The 20,073-nt window shown below is 38.3% G+C and overlaps 1 protein-coding gene across 3 annotated transcripts in view; it reads left to right on the forward strand.

Moving 5' to 3' along the window:
* CNOT2 (CCR4-NOT transcription complex subunit 2) overlaps positions 1 to 20,073 on the forward strand; it is a 96,744-nt gene that overhangs the window by 32,244 nt on the left and 44,427 nt on the right. Inside the window, exon 2 of one of the 3 annotated variants that reach the window (XM_076332855.1) lies at positions 4,578 to 4,650. The exons of the other annotated variants lie outside the window; for them this stretch is intronic. The gene's annotated coding sequence lies outside the window, so the exon portion shown is untranslated. The remainder of the gene's footprint in view (positions 1 to 4,577; positions 4,651 to 20,073) is intronic. 3 annotated transcript variants of the gene reach the window in all.

Consider the following 20,073-nt stretch of genomic DNA (forward strand, 5'->3'; position numbering starts at 1 on the left):
CAGTACCGGTCCCAATACGGACCCCTGTGGGATGCCACTCGTCACCAGTCTCCCTCTGGACATTGAGCCGTTGACCACTACCCTCTGGATGCGACCATCTAACCAATTCCTCACCCACCGGACAGTCCACCCATCAAATCCATACCTCTCCAGTTTAGAGAGAAGGATGTTGTGGGGGACCGTGTCAGAGGCCTTACAGAGGTCCAGATAGACGACATCTGTAGCCCTTCCCATGTCCACTGATGTAGTCACTCCAGCATAGAAGGCCACTAGGTTGGTCAGGCAGGACTTGCCCTTGGTGAAGCCATGCTGGCTGTCTCCAATCACCTCCCTGTCCTCCACGTGCCTTAGCATAGTTTCCAGAAGGATCCGTTCCATGATCCTCCCAGGCACAGAGGTGAGACTGAGTGGCCTGTAGTTCCCTGGCTCTTCCTTTTTTCCCGTTTTAAAAATGGGGGTGATGTTTCCCCTTTTCCAGTCAGTGGGAACTTCACCGGACTGCCATGACTTCTCAAATACGATGGATAGTGGCTTAGCAACTTCATCCACCAGTTCCTTCAGGACCTGCAGATGGATCTCATCGGGTCCCATGGACTTGTGCACCTTCAGGTGCCTTAGCTGGTCTCAAACCTGATGTTCTCCCACAGTAGGCGGTTCTTCATTCTCCCAGTCCCCACCTTTGCCTTCTGTGGCTTGGGTGGTGAGGCTCGAGCACTTGCCGGTGAAGACCGAGGCAAAAAAGTCATTGAGTACCTCCACCTTCTCTGTGTCCTGGGTAACCAGGTCTCCAATTTCATTCTGGAGAGGGCCCACATTTTCCCTCATCTTCCTTTTATCCCCGATGTACCTATAGAATCTTTCCTTATTGCCCTTGATGTCCCTGGCCAGATTTAATTCTATCAGGGCTTTAGCTTTCCTAACCTGATCCCTGGCTGCTCGGACAATTTCTCTGTATTCCTCCCAGGCTACCTGTCCTTGCTTCCACCCTCTGTAGGCTTCCTTTTTGTGTTTGAGTTTGTCCAGGAGCTCCTTGTTCATCCGTGCAGGCCTCCTGGCATTTTTGCCTGACTTCCTCTTTGTTGGGATGCATCGCTCCTGAGCTTGAAGGAGGTGATTCTTGAATATTACCCAGCTTTCTTGGGCCCCTCTTCCCTCCAGGGCTTTGTCCCATGGCACTCTACCAAGCAGATCCCTGAAGAGGCCAAAGTCTGCTCTCCTGAAGCCCAGGGTAGTGAGCTTGCTGTATGCCCTCCTCAGTGCCCTAAGGATCTTGAACTCCACCATTTTGTGGTCACTGCAGCCCAGGCTGCCCTTGAGCTTCACGTTCCCCACCAGCCCCTCCTTGTTGGTGAGAACAAGGTCCAGCATAGCACCTCTCCTTGTTGGCTCTTCTACCACTTGGAGAAGGAAGTTATCATCGACGCATTCCAGGAACCTCCCGGATTGCTTATGCCCTGCCGTGTTGTCCCTCCAACAGATGTCGGGGTGGTTGAAGTCCCCCATGAGGACCAGGGCTTGTGAGCGTGAGGCTGCTCCTATCTGTCTATAGAGGGCCTCATCTGCTCGGTCTTCCTGGTCAGGTGGCCTGTAGCAGACCCCCACCATAATGTCGCCTGTCCCTGCCTTCCCTTTAATTCTGACCCACAAGCTCTCGGTTGGCTCCTCATCCATCCCCAGGCAGAGCTCCATGCATTCCATCTGGTCATTGGCATAGAGGGCAACACCCCCTCCTTGTCTCCCCTGCCTGTCCTTCCTAAAGAGCCTGTATCCCTCCATTGCAACACTCCAGCCATAGCAGCCATCCCGCCACGTCTCCGTGATGCCAATAAGGTCGTAGCCCTGCAGGCGTGCACACATCTCTAACTCCTCTTGTTTATTCCCCATGCCATGTGCATTTGCATAGAGGCATTTAAGTTGGGCCCCCAGTGAAGCTGACTGACTGGCTGGAGTTCCTTTGTGCTGCTCTTCAGGCGCTCTCCTGCTGACCTGTGCTCCTTCTCCAGGCTCTGGGCATCTATTGCTGGCCCTGGCATCAAACTGGTAGGAGTGGGATGGATTGAGGTTCCCCTCCCCTGGCATCTCTAGTTTAAAGCCCTCTTCACCAGCTTGGCAAGCCTATGACTGAAGATGCTCTTCCCCTTCTCTGACAGATGGACCCCATCAAATTATGATACTTACTTAGTGGTTATACCCTAAAACCAGTTGCTTATGCTGTGACTAACTTTATAATATCTATTCAGGAAAAGAATATAACCCTTTCTCTCTAGTTTCCCTTACGATTTTACTATATTTGCATGTCAAGTATGGTGCATGCTCCCACCAATAGTTTTACAGGACTGGATGAAGGAGCCATTCCACGTGTAGCAAGTCTGAATTTAATGAAATAAAAGAAACTTAATACAGTCTGACTGATTACAGTGTTAGAAGAAATACTTAATATTGTCAAGTGTACGGGTGCTAGAACTGAAATCATAACATTTTAAGACAAGTAAAGAAAGCAGCATTACTGAGTGTGGGGTGATGCATTCTGAGCTTAGAACCTGCATGGAAGGGAGTCTTGGAAACTCTAAAGTTTCATGTCTTACGGTGTTGGAGCTCTCTAAGGGTCCAGTCCCTTGTCAGGCAGAAAGGATCAGTCTGCCTGTAAGACTTCAGTGATATAATTTGTATTTTTATAGCAAATGTAATTCTTATAAAAATCCCTCCCTCAAAAAATAAACCTGTGGGTTTTCCACAGTATTTGATACCATTTCCATTTTGTCAGGTGAAGAACCAGCTGTCATGCACAACCTTATACCAATGGTGCCAAGTCCTACTTGCATCGGGCAGTGCTACTGCTCTTTGCTAGTGCTGGCAAAGGGAGAGTGTCTCTGGATCGTCTCACATAGACACTTGACTTGTGAGGCCTGGTCTCTTCACAGAACCAGGCAAATTTGAAACTTTCTGCTGACTTTATTGGTGGTGTATATTGACTTTGCAACCTTTGGAGGTGGAAGGAGGAGGACAGCAGCTTGCCTGGTGTCCTACGGTTTCTTTGTGGGACATGACGAGGCTGGGTGTGCACCAGGGCAATATAGCCATGTCAGAGATAGCAGCCTCTCCTGCTTTGCTTCCTCCCATCACCCCACCATTGGCAAACTATGGTTTTGGTTGTGTGGTGCAGCCCTGGCACTGGGGCCACACTTGAATCGCTCAGGGACCACAGGGGTAACTGCCGTGGGCCTGGGGAACTTGGTTGCTTTCTTCAGACACTTAAGTCCATGTTCAGTGGTAACCACTTTGAAGTGTTTTTGCTGAATTGCTTAAAGCTGAAGAAAAAGGTTTGCAGAATAAGTGTACGCAAATTATTTAGCAAATCTACTTTGACATTTTGCCGCTCTTTGAGGTGAGGAACCTTAGGAAAGTATTGTGAGAAGGGACAGTGCAAAATGCTTAGTGGAGTTTTATCCTGTAGCTGCAGTACCCACAACTGGTTGTGCTGTGCCTCTTCTGGGCATCACTCTTAACAGTGTGAATGTGCCTTTTGTTTTTTTTTGGTGAAAAAAAATTACAACTTTATCATTGCATGTAACAGCTGGTTCCTGCACTAGCTTAGGGTCCTAGAATATTGCTTTGTGTTCAAGGCTCGGGTGATGTGGTTTTTCACTGATGTAGTTGTTCATTTCCTGTACCATTACAGCCAGACCATACTGATTCTGGAGATCCCAAAAGGTCAGAGCTTCTGCTTTCCTAATTGTTTTTTGGTGGTGTGTTTTTTTTTTTTTCTTTCCCATTATTTCTTCAGTGAACCAAAATTTCTGTCAGGAATGGTTTTTGTTACCTTCCTTCTCCTTTGGATTTGGAAACATGGATTCTGTGCTTCCAGCTTCTGGTTGTGTTTTTCCAGTCATCTCTGAAAACTGTCGGGGCATGAATTTGTGCTTGTTCCCCTGCTGTCCCAAGGGTGCTTCGGAAGCATTTCTGTATTTCTTGTAAGGAGGGAAAGTTCCCTTTAAGGTGTACAATAGAAAGAATCGGCCTGTATTCAAGTTTTATTGGGTTTAGCAGAGAATAAAATACAGCTAAAAATAATTTTGGGAGCATTTGTGATTTCTTATGTGGTTTTCTTATGAGACTAATTCTGTATTTTTTTTTTTTTAGAATAACTTGTCTTTACAGGATCAAGGCATCTGTGCCTTTCTGTTTGGACAAAGGATCTGTAGATACGTTAAATCTCTGTAGCCTTTTAGTTCATGTTGTGAACTCCTTTCTTTTTCTGGGGGGAAAAAAGCTTGCTACTGATTCATCTTTTTCCTAAGTCTCCAAAATAGTACTAGTTTTGTTTTTAAAATGAAATTTTGACAGTTAATGACTCCTGCTTTAGTTTGTGTGTGACTATTGCTTTTTATTGCATTTGCTTTTTGCTTTAAAACTACTCAGAAGCTTTTTATTTTAAGTTTATTTTTATATTATTTTCAGTGCACAAAATGTTTTGAAATGGATTTTTTTTTCCATTTATGGAACAGTAAGAATTGCAAGAAGCTTGGAAGATAATATATTTTTACTAATAATGTTTTATTAATCTACTTCATTTACAGGAAGTGGTCATCGGTCAAAATTTGCTTACCACAGCAGAGACAAAAAATTAATGGGCAAAAGTACAGTGTGTAGGTAGGTAGCTATTTTCAGTGCACTTAAGGTTCTTCGAGGAAAACCTCATTCTAAGGGAGTGGGATAGCTATCAAAGCGTACGATTTTGCTCTTTAAAATATTCAGGTAGTAGACTCAACGATGAGGTGTTGAAGGAAGTGGCTTTGAAGGATATTAACATGCCCCCTACTTTTATGAGATTTTATTGAAAAGTGCCTTGGAATGATGCATATGTGCATTTGTGTGGTAGAGAGAAATTGAAACAAGTATATTTACTTTTATGTGTGCTTTTAAAAATTTTGCAAATACTTTTCTTTAATATTTGTAAACAAAGTGTTCTTTCTGATAATTTTCCCAAATTTGAACATAACTTACCTAATGTAAGTTATGAAGTGATTGGGCACGGGTATCTTTATTTTGTTGACTGTTGGTGTTTTACTACATTCAATGCATTGAAATGTAGTGCAATAATTGTTACACTTCAGTATATTCTTTTCTTTTACAGTATTCTCTAATCATAACAAAAGTTAGTCAAGGTTCCATGACTGTAACTTTGCAGTAGTACTGTACAGTGGGTGGGCGAGTTCTGCGTTTTGGCATGTGAATAACAATCACGTTTTATTTATCCCCTTAAAAAAAGAAATAAAATAAATCCTTGATTAAAACTTTCATATTAATATAGTCTGCTCTGCAAATAAATGTTCTTTGGAATCCCTAGTGTTCCTTCAGCTCAAATGGCAAAGGCTAAAAAAAAATCCCCGAAAACAACTTGGTGTTGTTCATGCAGAAATGTATGTTGTTAATGATTATATAGGATATTTCAGGATAGCATTGCATTTAATTCAACAAAATCATCTTTGAAGATGGAAGGTTCAATTTCAGGACTGTTTTATCTTTACATCACTAAAGTAAAAATTCAGTGGCTTTGTTTTTTATTGCAAGTCTCAAACTCTGGTGCTATGTAAGGTAGCTAGTTACTATACGTATGGCCTAAAAGTAGAGTAGGAAGGAGGTGACATTTCTAAATGGGGTATTATGCCATTGTAAAAGTAAAATTTGTTAAATTCCTGTGAGTTAAGAATGAATTTCAGTGGACTGCAGACTGTGGGTTAATTAGACCCTACAAATTATTGAGGAAAAAGAACAAACAAAAAAACCCCTGAACATGTTAAGAAGACATGAAGTTAAAACATACGAGTTAACTTTGGGGTTTTGCCAAGTAGCATGTTAAAGTAGCATGGACACGTTCCCAGGGACATGTCATGACATGCTTAAGAGTCATTAAAATAAGATGAGCAGAAGAGTCAGTAAACCTCAAGAATAGCTTGCTTTTGTGATTACTCTGTTTTACATTTTGGCAATATGTGTTTGAATTTAATGATACACTGCGGAAAGTCCCAGAAGTAATTTTGAAGAGTTTTTCCTTTTATTTGTCATGTATTGTTTGTTATGCTCAGTTAGGCTTCCATTTGAGGATTTAAATGTGAATGTGAACTTTTCTCCTATGCGCTCATAGCTCTTGTCCCAGAATCCCAAATTGGTTGGGAAAAAGTTATGCTTGGCACAGGTTGGTTTCTTGTTCTTCAGAATAATTTATCAGTGTGTTGCTTTTGCTTCCAAGGCAGTCTCCAGACTGTTTTGGCTTTCCTAGAGCAAAGCTGGGTAAGTAGTTTACCATTAGAGAGCGTGCCTTTTCGCTAATAGTTTCTGAAAATGTTTTTTGTGGCAAAACATGTTTTTCTTCAGTCTCCCATGTAGTGCTTGAAAGAAACTGAGATCTGAGCAGCCTGTAGTGTGGAATTACAGTTCCCTACACAAGTGAAGGCTCAGCTTTGAGAGCCAACATTTGAAGTGTGGCAGTGGAGGATGCAGACTGGTAACCTGGAATTTGAGAAGTTGCAGTTCCAGATATCCTTGGTATCAGGAAGACAAAAGCTGTCCTGACTTAGTTGCTGTGATAAGGAAGGCAGGTGACTGTTCCCGATTGTGAATTTATTTGTTCTCAACTAGGCAATAGGATCACTTCTTAAAGCCAGAAATCCTTGAGACAGATGCAGACACCAGGGTAGGGGGAGTAAGGACTGGTATAGCTTGGATGCTCCTAGGCATGTCGTTCAGGAGTGGCAGTGCAGCCCTGCTTATTTAAATTTGGACTAGATCTGATACTTCATGAAGCAGTACCAGACAGACCTGTTCTGAAATACTGGATTCACAGATGAAAAGTCATTCATTTATTGAGAGTAATTTTCAGCTCTGTTCTTTTTGAAGTATTAAAATGGGTTTGTCTTGTAAAAGAAACCTGCTTTGGTTGCGCACTCTTCTCTGTTGTCTCTTTCCCAGTCTCTAGCACTTTTGATACCAAGAAATTTTACAGAAGCCTCTCATAGAAGACTATAGCTAATGTATGTTTGCTTCCCTTAAAAGTAGGTATTTTAGAACACAACTTAGAACAGAGGGATGCTTTTGTGAGAATGTTTTCAGATGTGGATTTTTGTTTGTATTAAATCCTTGAGAACAGATTTGTTGCTTTGAACAAGAATGAAGTAGTTATATTTCAGAGATCCTGATTTAGAGGATATGTCAGTCCCTATGAACGTATATGGGAGAGAGGGAACAAACTAAAATTTTACCTTAATATAAAGTGCAAGACCAATTATAAAAGTTAGTAGTCTTTACAGAAAGAAACTGGAGAATCCTTGTAGAGAACAGCACGCATGCTCTGCTCTTGAGGAGAAGAAATTAGGAAGCATCAATACAGAGCAAAAGATCAGATAAGAAATGTTGGAAGTCAGTAAGTTCCCAGAGGGACTCCTGTCTTTCTCCTTATTAGGCTAAGCCCCAGCTTTTCTTCCTTAGAAATTTGTTGGATCACTATAATAATTGAGATTTGAAAGAATTTTTCCTCTGAAATTTATCAGAATTGTGATAAGAAAGAAAGCTGTTAAACTGGAAAACAATAATAAAAGGAGGAAAATGTAACTGACCAAGGATGGACTTTCTACCCAGAAAGTAAAAAGCCTAAATGGTTTCATTTCAATCTTCTGTGAATTAATCGGACTATAGACTTCACAGGAAGCCCAGAACAATGAATACACAGAGGATGCAGAATACTTTTCAAAGTTCACAGAGCCATAATATACGAAAAATCTTTGTAGAATTACTTCATTCCAAAATAACGTGAAAAGTAGAAACCTTTTAGTTCTCTTTTAAAGTTTATCTTTTAAAAGAAAATTTACAATTCCTTAGTTTTATCTGTGTAACTAGGGCTATGCATGCCCAAACCAGCTATCTAAGCATTTAATCTAAAGTTTAGCAAATTTATCTTTATTAAAAAAAAAAAAAAAAGCTTCAAATCATGCATCTTTTCTCTGTATGTCCTTCGTGGCTTGCTGACAGATTCTTTTCCTTCAGCATTATTTTCTCATAGCATACTTTTTTTTTTTTTTTTTTTACCTGAAGCACAAATTAACTGGCATTAGTCAACACTTTCTTTTTCCAACTGAAATTTTAGACTGACTGTTAACACTTTACTGTTACCTTCATGCTTCTCAATAGTTAAGGTCTTTTAGGATGCGTGGCTTTATTGGGTTTTTGTTGTCATTCTTTCCCAAAGAGAAGGCAGTTGAGCAGATACAGGAAAACAGCACAGGCAGGTGCTGCTTGGCAATTTGCACCCTGTGGAGTGAAAGGTGGGGTGGTTGATGTGATTACCACCCTACTGTCCCGGAGGTGGTTGTACCCCACTGTAGGGATGGTTGGACAGGCTATGTAGGAAATCCTGTGCGAATTTCAGTATAACTTAACAGGAGTAAATTGATGGTAGCTCAGTTGATACTGGTATTCTGCAACTTGTCAGCAGCCCCTGGGGAAGGGGCATGATGGAAAAAGAGGACGGCAGCTGTATTGGCCAAGTTAGTTCAATCCGCTACTGCATGTGATCAGTTACTTGTTACGCTCGCTTAATAGTGTTGTCCATCGTACAAGGATTCATCCTTTTGGTAAAGTGAATTTGGACAACAGGGTGCTTGCCTTCCTTCATTTCGTAGTACCTTGATCTTCAGATACTGTTTCTTGGCTGTTAAGATACTGTAAATTGGAGCTGTGGGTATTACATAGTCCTGTCTCTATGGTGTGGTGTAACCGTGGCTGTAACCATGTAGCAAAGCTGCACCACGGAGCCGACTGGCTGAAAACTGGCCAGCCAGTAGCGGGTGTGATGGTAGACTTTGCTGCTGTGAAACCTTATGCCTTGTGAAAATCCTGCTCGGTGATGATTCACACTGTAGTGAATCTTTTAAAAAAAAAAAAAAAAAATCTTCCTATGCAGCCCCTTACTGTAAGAACTGTCCAATGAATGTGTAGAAGGCTTCTCTCTGTTACTTCAAAATCCAAAAACCTTGCTTACCATCAAATTTTTGTAACTGCAGCCTGTAGTGAATCATGGTTATGTGTTTATATTCTTCCCTCCCCATAACTGACTTGCTGTCACTTATAAACTGATTTTAGAGTATCCTAAACAGCATTCCTGTTCTCAAAGAACACTTTGAGGTTGCTTTCTACCAACCATCAGTAGTATATCTGTTTTTCCTTGTTCTGCTTTCAAAGCTTTCATCAGCTACTTAGTTTACTGAGTCACGTAGACCCTTCTTTGCATCTGCTTAACAAAATTCTGGTCAGTACTTCAGAAGCAGTGAGTGCTAATGGATCCTCCCTTCCAGGAATCTCCAATTTTGGAGGCAAATGGTTTGTCTGCAACAGAATTTGCTTGATAACTGTTTAAGTTCAGATTCCTGAAAAATCACTTGTTTGTGACTGAATTTTTTTCTGCATTTCACTTAGATGTGGGTGATCCAGCAATCTCGTCAAGTTTTTTTCGGTTAATAAGCAGAAAGCTTTTGATGTATGATATATATCTAGTCACAATAAGGAATATATGGGTTTGGCTCTTTTATTCTTACCTGTATACATTAAAAGTATTGCTGTTTTTAAACTAGCTTTTTGAAGATAAACTCTGGGCAGAACTAGAAAAACATATGTTTTTGTGCGTGGCTAGCTTTTGGAAGTTGTGAATTGTGCACAGTGCTACTCTGTATGGGCTGTTTACGTATGCTGCCTCTGGGAATGTTTTTCTTTGTAGCAATAAGCATTTTGATAACTTCCCTTTTTTTAAAAAAAGGAGGGGAGAAGGGTTAACAAGAATGATAAAGAATACATTTATTTAACAGTGCAGTAAAAAAGCTTATGGCACCACAGAGATTCAGAAACCTTTTTTTTAAAAGTGATGACAGTAATGAAGGAGATTAAACACGAAGAATACTTCAGTATTTGTAAATGCTTTTGCCATTTGTAGTTTTTGAGAGCTAATTATTGTACACTTCCTGTCATTGAAAGAGAGCTGTACTACTTGAGTGATGTTTTGTTTAATTTAAGAATAGTTACAAATTTGCAAACACGTAACTGCCTCCAGTTATCCAGTATATAGGTTCATGATGAAATGTATCACCCTTCATATTCTCACCAGCCTGATGCTCAGAGAAAGACATATCCGTGCCTTTAAAGTACTCATTTGGATTTTGAGTGCAACTTTTTTTAATATTTAATATATAGATGAATATAGTTCTCTGAAATTTATTTTACATTTTGAAAATGTGGTAAAGAAATTTAGTCTTTCTTTATCTTTCCTGAACAAGATTTAGTGCTGAAACGGTGTCTTTTTTTAAAAACAAAACTTCTAAGAGTCCTGCTTCAAGATTGTGCAGGGTGGGGGAGGGCAGGGAAGGGATTGTATCACTCAAGAAGCAAGAACTTCTTCCAGGACTTGGCTGACCCTGAGAAGTCTTGAAAGAATTTGGCATCAGATTGTGGCGTAATGATTTAAATCCCTATATTTTTCCTATCTGCAATACTGGTAAAATGGGTTGAGACTAAAATTGATTTGAATGTTTTGCTATTGCAACTGTAGATGAAAGCGTAGTAATGCTGCTGGTCACAATCACTTTTGAATCTTATGAAACCATCTGTAGGAAAAGAAAAACTGAAAGTTGAGGTCTCGTATTTGCAAGCACTTCACCAACTACAAAGCTTTCATTGTGAGCAAGACTATATACATTAACTGAAGATTGAGTAGTCCCATTTTCAGTAAAAATACTCTTTTTTTTTTTAATGAGAACAGAATAACGGGAAGTAATGCCCTGTTGCTTGTTTTACCAGGCTGTTGAGGCGCTAAACATTGCTGTCCTGTCTTGGAGCTCTAAATACATGTGACTGTTTTCTGAGAAACTGTGAGGAAGGTATGAGATGGAGGGGACCATCCCATGTCTGGGACTTGGGCCAGGTCTAAGCAACACTTGCAGTCTGAGCTTAGACTGCCAGTTTGAGGTAGCTCTATTTTAAAATGTTGTGGCACAAAGTCTGTCGCTTCAAAGGGGAATTGCTTTAAAATGAAAAATGATATGTTATTTCAGTTTCTGATATTTGAACAAAGTTTACAGTACATATTGAGCCAAAGTTTTACAATATGGGAGTCTGACTGAAGTCCACCTGCCTTAGATGAGAGAGTGTATAGTTAGATTAATTTGGTTTTTGACAACCTTAATGGAGAACAGAATGATTGAAGAAGTTTAAATTAAATGAGTGGAATATTAGTACAGTGGAAAGGCATGATAGGTGCATTTACCGCTTTCTTAATTTTACTTGGTGATTGTATTTGTGATAGCATGGTAGGGATCTCGGAGTCTGTAATTTATCTTTTCCAGTATGGAATAGTATCTAACTCTGAAAATTCTTTACTAACATCAATTAACACTTAAATAGTAAAAAATCAATGAAGAATTGCAGTTCAGCAATTTAAAGTCTTAAATAATTCTGGTACTTTTTCATTATCTTTAAAATAAATTCAGTAGGTTTTTTTTTTTTTTTTAATTTTAAGACTGGTTGTGTCCTTGTTCTTTAGATATGATGTAAAATCATCAAAGTTGTTTTGTCATACTTTATTTTATGGCTGAACCCAGTACAGCTGTAATCACAGCATAGCCTGTCTGTGTAGTCAGAAGGTTACAAGAAACAGGCCCTGCAATATTTGAGAATTTGAGAAACATGCTTCCTAAAGCGTCTTAAGGCTTTAATTTAAAAAAATAATAAATAAATAACTGAAGGATAGAAGTCTTTAGTTTTAACTTTGCATTTTTGCGTTTGCCCTGAAGAGTCACACACTCTCTTAAGTATGTTTTAGGAGGACACGCTAAAACGCCATACATTAATTTAACTTTAACCTGTCTGTGCTCTTGGGAAATGTTTCTGCTTTTGCAGAATGTACCATTAGTCTGGAGAAGGAGAGTCACTGAGAAGCAAGTATGCTGCCAGGAAGTTGTGGCAGCTCGTAAATACTTCTTTCTATTCAAGGATTCAATATATTAAACATACTTAATGTTTTGAATTTTCCAGTTGTATTTTATGGTAAGACAAGATGTTTGATGTACTATGTGTGCAGAATGAATTTTTTGGCCAGAATATTCTCAGCTATTTCTATTTTCAGAATACCTCTGGAAAAAAAAGAAACCCAAACCAAAAGGAACCCTGTATTTCTTAAAATTCAACATAAAGTAAAAATAGTGTTATTACCTCTTTCTTGAGGATGCTTCAAACAAATGGTCAGCAGCTTACATTAAATACTGTATGTGTGAACGTACTGTTGGATAAATCTTTTAAAAAATTAGTTGTGTTCTTTTTTCAGTTGTCCTCTATCTTGTGATCTCTAAACAAAAAAAACCCCAACAACATACTCCCCCCCCCCCCCCCCCCCCCGCAAAAGCTAGAGTAGAAATGGGTCTAGTACTGACTTACTTAACATCAACAAACTCCATCTGAATAATGAAAGGAAAAAAAAAATTCCTGTTGCTACTCCATTAATCATGATCCACATCTGACTAGTATAGTGTTTAACTGCAGGAAATGCTTGGGAAACCAGGGCTTATTTAAAATACAATGTTTTAGATTAACCAAACAGGAAAGTTTTGGCTGTATCCAGGAGGCAATAGGTAGGCAGTGCTGCTGTCTTAAAAAGTTAGTGGAATCAGTTGTTATGCAAAAAAAAAAAAAAAAAAAGGAAAAAAGACAACTGCAGTATTCCTGGAAAGAGAAGCCTGTTCAAAATCAACGTGGAAACATGCCGGCTGGAGCGATGGTTACCCTTCTTTTAGCTGAAGCACAGATGCAGAAATCTGGCCTCCTGGCCAAGAGTCTCAGCTGAAAGCAAATAAAAAGTCAAAGGAGTCCTATTCTTTAATTTTTTAATCTTTTACTCTTCTCCCACAATGGGAGAGATTTGACGTGATGAAAACATCTAAATTGTGAGATCATGAACCAGATTTGAATTACTTTAAAGTTTGTTTTTTCCTCTTGGTTTATAAGCTTTATCTCACTGTCTGATATATAGTGCAAAAGTTTTTAAATGGTAAATGAACTAATAAAAGACAGTGTCCAGTGAACAGATGCAGACTACCTAATAGTTATTGCAACATACATCATTTAATAAGGCTTAATATTTTACAGAAGTACAGATTTAGAAAACTTATCAATGGGCATTTTTGGCTTCAACTGAATTGTGTGTGTAGGAACTGTTAAGAAATATTGCTTGAAGAGTATGTAAGGTAATGACTCTACATAGAAAGCTGGAGGACACTTAGCAGAAGAAACAATATCAGCTTGGCTTAGATGTGATATAAGGAACCACATCAAGATGAAGAGAAAGGGAAAAAACACTGTCCCAGCGATAGAGCGTGCACGTGGTCTTCTTACTTGCTCACTGTGACAAGTGTATCGACGCCATTGTCCTAATGCTGCTCGAGAGTCGCTTTTCAGCTGCACTATCTATCAGCAACCATCTTCCTTTGCCTGTGAGGCCCAACTGACCTTCATGTTTCCGACTCATCCACTCCTGTCCCCGTGCTACCACCCCCTGCCCTGCCAGTATCGTTGCTGCTGGCGGTCTTCAATTTTGTGTCCCCTGGAGGGATAAAGCCTCCCTGAGACCTTTGGGAGTGTTGTTTTCTCTTTCCTCACCACCAGCTTTCCTTGTAAAAGTTTCTGGTTTGGCAGATGCAAGAAACTCAGCGAAGGTTTTGAAGCAGTGGGATGCAGTTTATGTGTGAATTAAAAGGCTTTAAATTGTACAAAATGAGTAAGATGTTTGGCTATCAGTACACAAGCTGTTGTTCTAGTGTGCCACTTTTATTTAAGGCTATTTTATTTTAACTATGTCTTACCGTTTAGGAGGCTTAAGTATATACTTTTTTTTTTTAAGTCTAATGTCACACTAGGCTGGTGTGTAACTAAATGTGTAGATGTTTTAAAAAGAAGGAGCGTAATGAAACTTGCAGATGAATTTGTAGAGTAACACATGGTTGTCTGTTGTGAAGTACCAATAAGTAGACCCTTTGTTTGCAACGTTGGCAATCAAATATGTATCTGCCCTCCACGTGGGCAAATTGCTTTTCTGCTTTCAGTAAGTGGTAGCAGGGAGTTGGCTTGCAGAACAGTTAAGGACTCTTTCTTGGGAGGAGTATCAGCTATTAACATACTAGTTACAATAGGCATAATTCAGAAAAATGGTTACCACCTTATTTCAGTGCAAATTAAGGTTTGCATGTTACTCTGCCAAGGGTTTTCTTTTGTTTTTATAATTTCTTAGGGGAGTCATGAACATAAAAGGTTTCTGAGATGCTCCTTATTAATAAAACCTTTATATCATTTCTGTAATATTGGGAGCAATTCTCTCTGCTTCACAAGTGGGACCTTAGTGAGAGCAATTGGCTGGTTTGGACTAGATTAGGAGCTGGTTTGTTTCTCAGGTTAACCTCTGTTGGTCCATGTGTGCATCATCTGAGTTGTCTGTCATTTGTGGAAAAGGTGTTGAGTTGCTAGGAGTGATACCAAGCATCAGAGGTGGCAAAGTATGTCATGTTGATATTAAAGCTGTAACACTTGGTAGAGAAGAAATATTTTAGCATAGCAGGTCTCTTGATTGTGAAGCTGAAATCCGACCTACTTAATCTTACTTAGTTAACTTCGTGTTGTAATTGCTATTAAAAAATACATGTTTTGTGAATATGTGATGACTATTGAATACCAATGAAGAATGAAAACCTGTTAAAAGTTTTTTCTTTTTTTTTCCCCCCTTAAGCTCTTCTGAGCTTTTAATCAAAAATCATACTTAATTTCTTTGCATTTTTTCACATATTTGTCCTGTCTGGGGATTCTGTGAATTAAGATGCTAGAATTCCAAGCCTGGTTTACTGCCTGTCTGATTGTCGCTTAACCTGCTTAATTCCCTTTATAGGAGTGCATTTATGTCCCTTGAGGATCTTTTCTCTGCTCTATGCCCGTACACATATTGTGGAACATATACTAGTAAAACAACTGTCCTGTTTTGGTGCATTCTAGCAGAGGGGGAGTACAGTAAAGAGGGAGTTGATAGTACCAGTACTGTTACAGCAGACTGGCATTTCCCTGTTGAAATCCCCTGTTTTCTGTTGCTTATACAAATTGCAACAGTTGTTTTTCAGGCTGAAACTTCTTGTTCCCTGTATCTGCTTCGCCTCGTTGTCTTGCATCCCTCCTTGAGTTTTCAGCTGAAATTACTTAGATTATAACTAGTTCTTCGACTTACTTCATATAGAAATGAGTTTTTAGAGTAGGAAGTGCAAATTTCTTTAACTGTTGGCTTTTTCTGTCACTGTTTCCTTTTTTGCCTCCATGAGAAATGCATAGAATCTGTCACAGTTCTAAGTCTTTGAGAAGAACGGTTTGCATGTGCTTAGTATGATTTTATTTTATGGGTTCATTTCTCTAGTTACCTGATCCAGCTTTCAGACTGCATATGTGAGTTTGGCCATATGCACGACTTGCTGCAGCAGAATTCTGCTGAACACAGAAATTGCATTTTTTATCAATTTGCTCCGAGTATTGCAATGCTTAAGAAAAATGCCGAATTCCAACTTCTTTCTCTGGGGACTGGAGGGAACGATAGGATTTTGTTATTTCTGAAGAACTTGGTGCAGTAGTTGATTACCTAATCTTTTAAAGCTGGGCTTTACCCTTGTATATGCCCTATTAAGGAACTCTCTAGAGTGCATCTGACTAGGTCTAGAATTTCTAACTGGGTAAAGTGCCTTTTTATTTATTTTACAAAAAAAAAAAAGCACCACAAAGCAACAAAAAAGGCAAGGCTAGGCATGAAACTGGAGATAAAATTCAAATAGATTAATTTGCTGAATTAGAGGATATCTTATTCTAATTTCTTATGAAAGGGTAATTTCTGAAATACAGCAAAACTTGTTTTGTCTACAGCAAAATACTCAAAAGCACTAATGCAGTCCATATGGCAAACTGCAATGTTGTTCAATTGCAAAATCAATTTTTAGTTAAAACTGCAAGTAGTTTTCAACCAGTGCATTTCTGAATTACCTAATGGGATGAGTCAAAGGTTATCAAACAGAAGAAGGTAGAAAGTTGTCATTCTGGTATATCCCAACGGAAATTTTTCTTATGGTTGAGGTGCAAAATACTGGTTGAGAGAAACTCACAGAATAAACTTTTGAGGAGCCAGGAGAAGTGCCACTGTAGTAATAAGTTTATTATGAGAATATTTGAAGCAAATGTCATTCTTCCCAGAATGGAATTTTGTTTTTTGCTTATTTATTTACAAACTTGACAGCTGAATTTCTCCTTTCTAAGACTGACCCATTTCCATATTAACTAAATACCAGTTTTCATAGACAGGTTTACTGTAATAGTTACTAGAAATGCAAGTTTGCCTATCTGTTATTTTATGTGCTTGTTTGGGTTTTATTTTAGTTTCCCATGACGACACAAGTTAGGTACTTCAGATGTTTGTTTGGTTTCTGAACTTAATTTTGGGTGTCTGGCTTCTTAGCGTAACTGATTTCTTCTTTGATGGTATTCCCAAAAGACAATGAGTAAATAAATGTGATACACAGACAGCTAAACAGCTGATAATTGTCTTGATGGATCATCAACTGAGAACATACTTTAAAAGTTACTTTTTGTTTACAAATTGAACTGTTTTTTTGGGTTTTTTTAAAAATATTATGGCTGAGAAGTGTCTTAAATAGGTAACAGGAGTATGCCAGCACATGATTTATTTTCAAGATTCTTGCTGTTGTTCACTGCATGCATACTTAAAATAGTATTGAATTTAAAAGTATGAGCCAACATATTGCCCCCTAAAGTTACTGGCACAATTGTCACTTCTTTCTAAAATGCAGTCATCTTTCATGGTGAAACCTTAGAGTTGAAGGGCATTGCATAGCCAAACGTATCGCATTTTTACAATAGTAAGTCAGAAATGCTATGTTAAATTAAATCTAGAACCACTCTTAGTTTTGAATGGACTGTAAATACTACAAATGGCTGAAAGCATTAAGAAGAGAGAAAGTGGGTAAATATACTCACATTTTGGATAAGCTCTTGAAGGTGATACATTGGTTTTGTTTTTTTTTCTTACTATTGAGTAATTAATATTATTTATAATATTATCAGACAAGTAATAGTTGTTCCTGATCAACAAAATCCTTAAACCATGTCTTTGACAGATAATCCAGCTGTGTGTTTTACAGTATGTGTGTGGGTATGCATGTGTGTGCGGTTAGTCAGAACTTGTGACTTCATTGCCATGTCTACAAAGGACACACTCCTGCTTCTCCTCAGGTCACATCACTAAATAAGGTGGAATGCATCTGGCTGCTTCTTGGTTTCTCCCCACAGCTGCTCTAGATGCAGTGCTAGTTAGTTTGCTCTTCTGGTCACTTTTGCAGATCCCTTGCTGCCTTTCTCATCTTTGAAATGTCTCTCTTGTGTGTGTTTGGATTCTATTGAATGGCGTGTCCAAAGACTATTTCCTGAGTGAGTACATCTCATTGATCAGACATATAAAAGGCATCCACACAGCTTAGTGCAAAGTCATACCCCCAACTGCTGTTGGTTTCTCACATCTTCCAAATCTTGTGCCTGTGATTAGTAGGAGTAGAACCTGCAGGAATCTGCCCCAGGATGGGCATGGTGTCAACCATGTTGTGAAACCAAATGGAGCTTTTTGTAATCTCAATTTTCAAGTTTAGCTTTAGTGATTTTAATGTTGGCTTATTTTATTTTAATGTACGATAGTTTTTCTTGTTCTTCCTGTGCTGTTTTATTTTGGGAGTGTTTTAAAATGTTCATTTTGTAATAGTTAAAGATGGTTAAAAGTTTAAAACAGTTAGCATATAGATCTTTGGTCAGGAGAACTTCTGTGGCTTGTTTATTGGGGACTGCACTTACCTGACATAGTTTGCATGCAGCAGAGATTCACTGTTTTAGTTTAGCTTTTGAAAGCATTATTATACTTTATAGAACACTTGAAAAATTTTTACCTTGTAGATGGCTGTTCTTGAGAATGAGTGGAGGATAGTCTAAAATCATAACTATATGTTCTTTATTTCCCTCATGCTCACAATTTTTGTCTGGAGTTTCTGCACAGAAGTTGCTATGCATCTTGTCTGTCATATTATTTCCTTTTTGAAAGGAAAGACCATGCAGTGTTTTAAGGAGACCAGTTATATATTGGACTATTTTGAGTCTTGACCTAAGTAAGTCTGTAAATCAAATAGTTGCTTTATGACTGTTATTTTCTACAGGGCTCTGTGAATTTGGAAAATAATCAAGTTATGAACCATGTGACACAAGTACTATGAGATTATTCTAAAGGCTATCCAACCTTGAAGGTTTTTGGCAGATTTGTGTGCCGTATATTGTGGTGGTCTTCGTTTCAGTCTTTCATATTTCTGAGATTTAAACTTAAAAATACTTAAATAAGTTAAAAGACTATAAAGCCGGTTGTTAAAGATGGACAAAACACCTATTTTACTGTTGTATTCTTAGAATGAGTACAAATCTGTGCCAGTATTAAGCTTATCAAGGAAAAAACTTTTTAACATAAAAGAAATATAGTGAAATGTTCTATTTTCCATTATTATGTACTGTTGATACTACAAAGTTGTTGTCTGAAGGGCTACCGTAGCATAAGCATATAGTATACTGTTAGAGGTTATCAGTCACCTTGGAGAAATGGAGTGGCTGTGATTGTGAAACGAAATGAGGGAACAAAGGATCTCAACTTTTAGTTTTGTTTTGTCTTTCATCCTGAAAATAAAATTTTTCTATTTGTACCGGTGTACGTTTCCTGGTGGTTTTTAATAGCTATAACTTATCACTAAAGGGTTGGGATTTGAGAGATCTTTTGCATCTAGCAAGTTGGTAGTATATATTCTATTGTAGAATAGTTCCAGTTTGGGCCAAGTAGGAATTATCTTTGACACTGAGAAATAGGATCATAAACAGTAGCAGTTTCTGCTGTAAATTTAATTTATGCTATCTTTTACCAACTGATAGAATTCCAAATTCTGTATTTTGACTTAAATTGCAGGCTGATTTGGTCATTACCAGCATGTGACTTTTGATAGACACTTATTTTTTGAGACACTTATTTCTCACTGAAAGGCTCATTAAGGCTCACTTTTGTAGATACTTTGGGTATGCAAGTGTGTTGTCTTATGTGAAAACACTGATTTGTAACAGAAGAGAAAAATAGAGTAAATTATTAACTTCGCTTAGTAAGACCTAAACAGCAGCATCAGAAGCCTTAGTATATAGATGGGCGGAAGCTCTGTAACATCGGACTGAGATTACAACTTCTGATTGCTCTCACGTAATGGTAGTGTGCGTGTTGACAAACACCATAGTCATTGGAGGAGCAGGAAAGGGAAGATACTGCTAAAATTCCTAAAGTGGTTTCTTTTTTTTAACTTGTATTACTGTATATAGTTTTCAGCTCTCACAAAGATGATGAATTTAATCAGTTGTAATGCAATGATCGATTTTTCTGCTCTATGCAGAATTAAAAATACTCATTCTCCAGCGAGATTTTATAGTATCCTCTTAGTTTAGAGTTGGCTATGTTAATGTCATGAATGAGCTCTCCTTGGGCACTACCTGTAGTAATATTGCAAAACAGAAACATAATTAGTTTTCATATTTTAATACTACAATTTGCTTCAGGCTGTTAAACTAATTTAATATACAGTCATAGCATCACTTTATGAGTGATTATAGAGAAGATCTTTTTGCAGCTTAAGACAACAAAATTTTTAATAATTTTTCCTTACAAATTCTGTGTCAATAACATATTTTCAGTTATTGCTAACAAACGAGTTTTTGTGTGCTGAAATATGCTATATTGCGGTGTATCTTGTAATGAAAAGGATTTTTCTTGAAATATATTTTTTTTAAAAAATTTTTTTTTAAATAAGTATTGTTGGTTGTCATGTGTTATGTACTCAGCTGAAGGATAAAGGTCAGTAACCACAGCAAACTGCTTACTAGATGCTTCAA

The sequence above is a fragment of the Aptenodytes patagonicus genome, chromosome 1, assembly GCF_965638725.1.
Source record: "Aptenodytes patagonicus chromosome 1, bAptPat1.pri.cur, whole genome shotgun sequence".
Taxonomy (NCBI): Eukaryota; Metazoa; Chordata; class Aves; order Sphenisciformes; family Spheniscidae; genus Aptenodytes; species Aptenodytes patagonicus.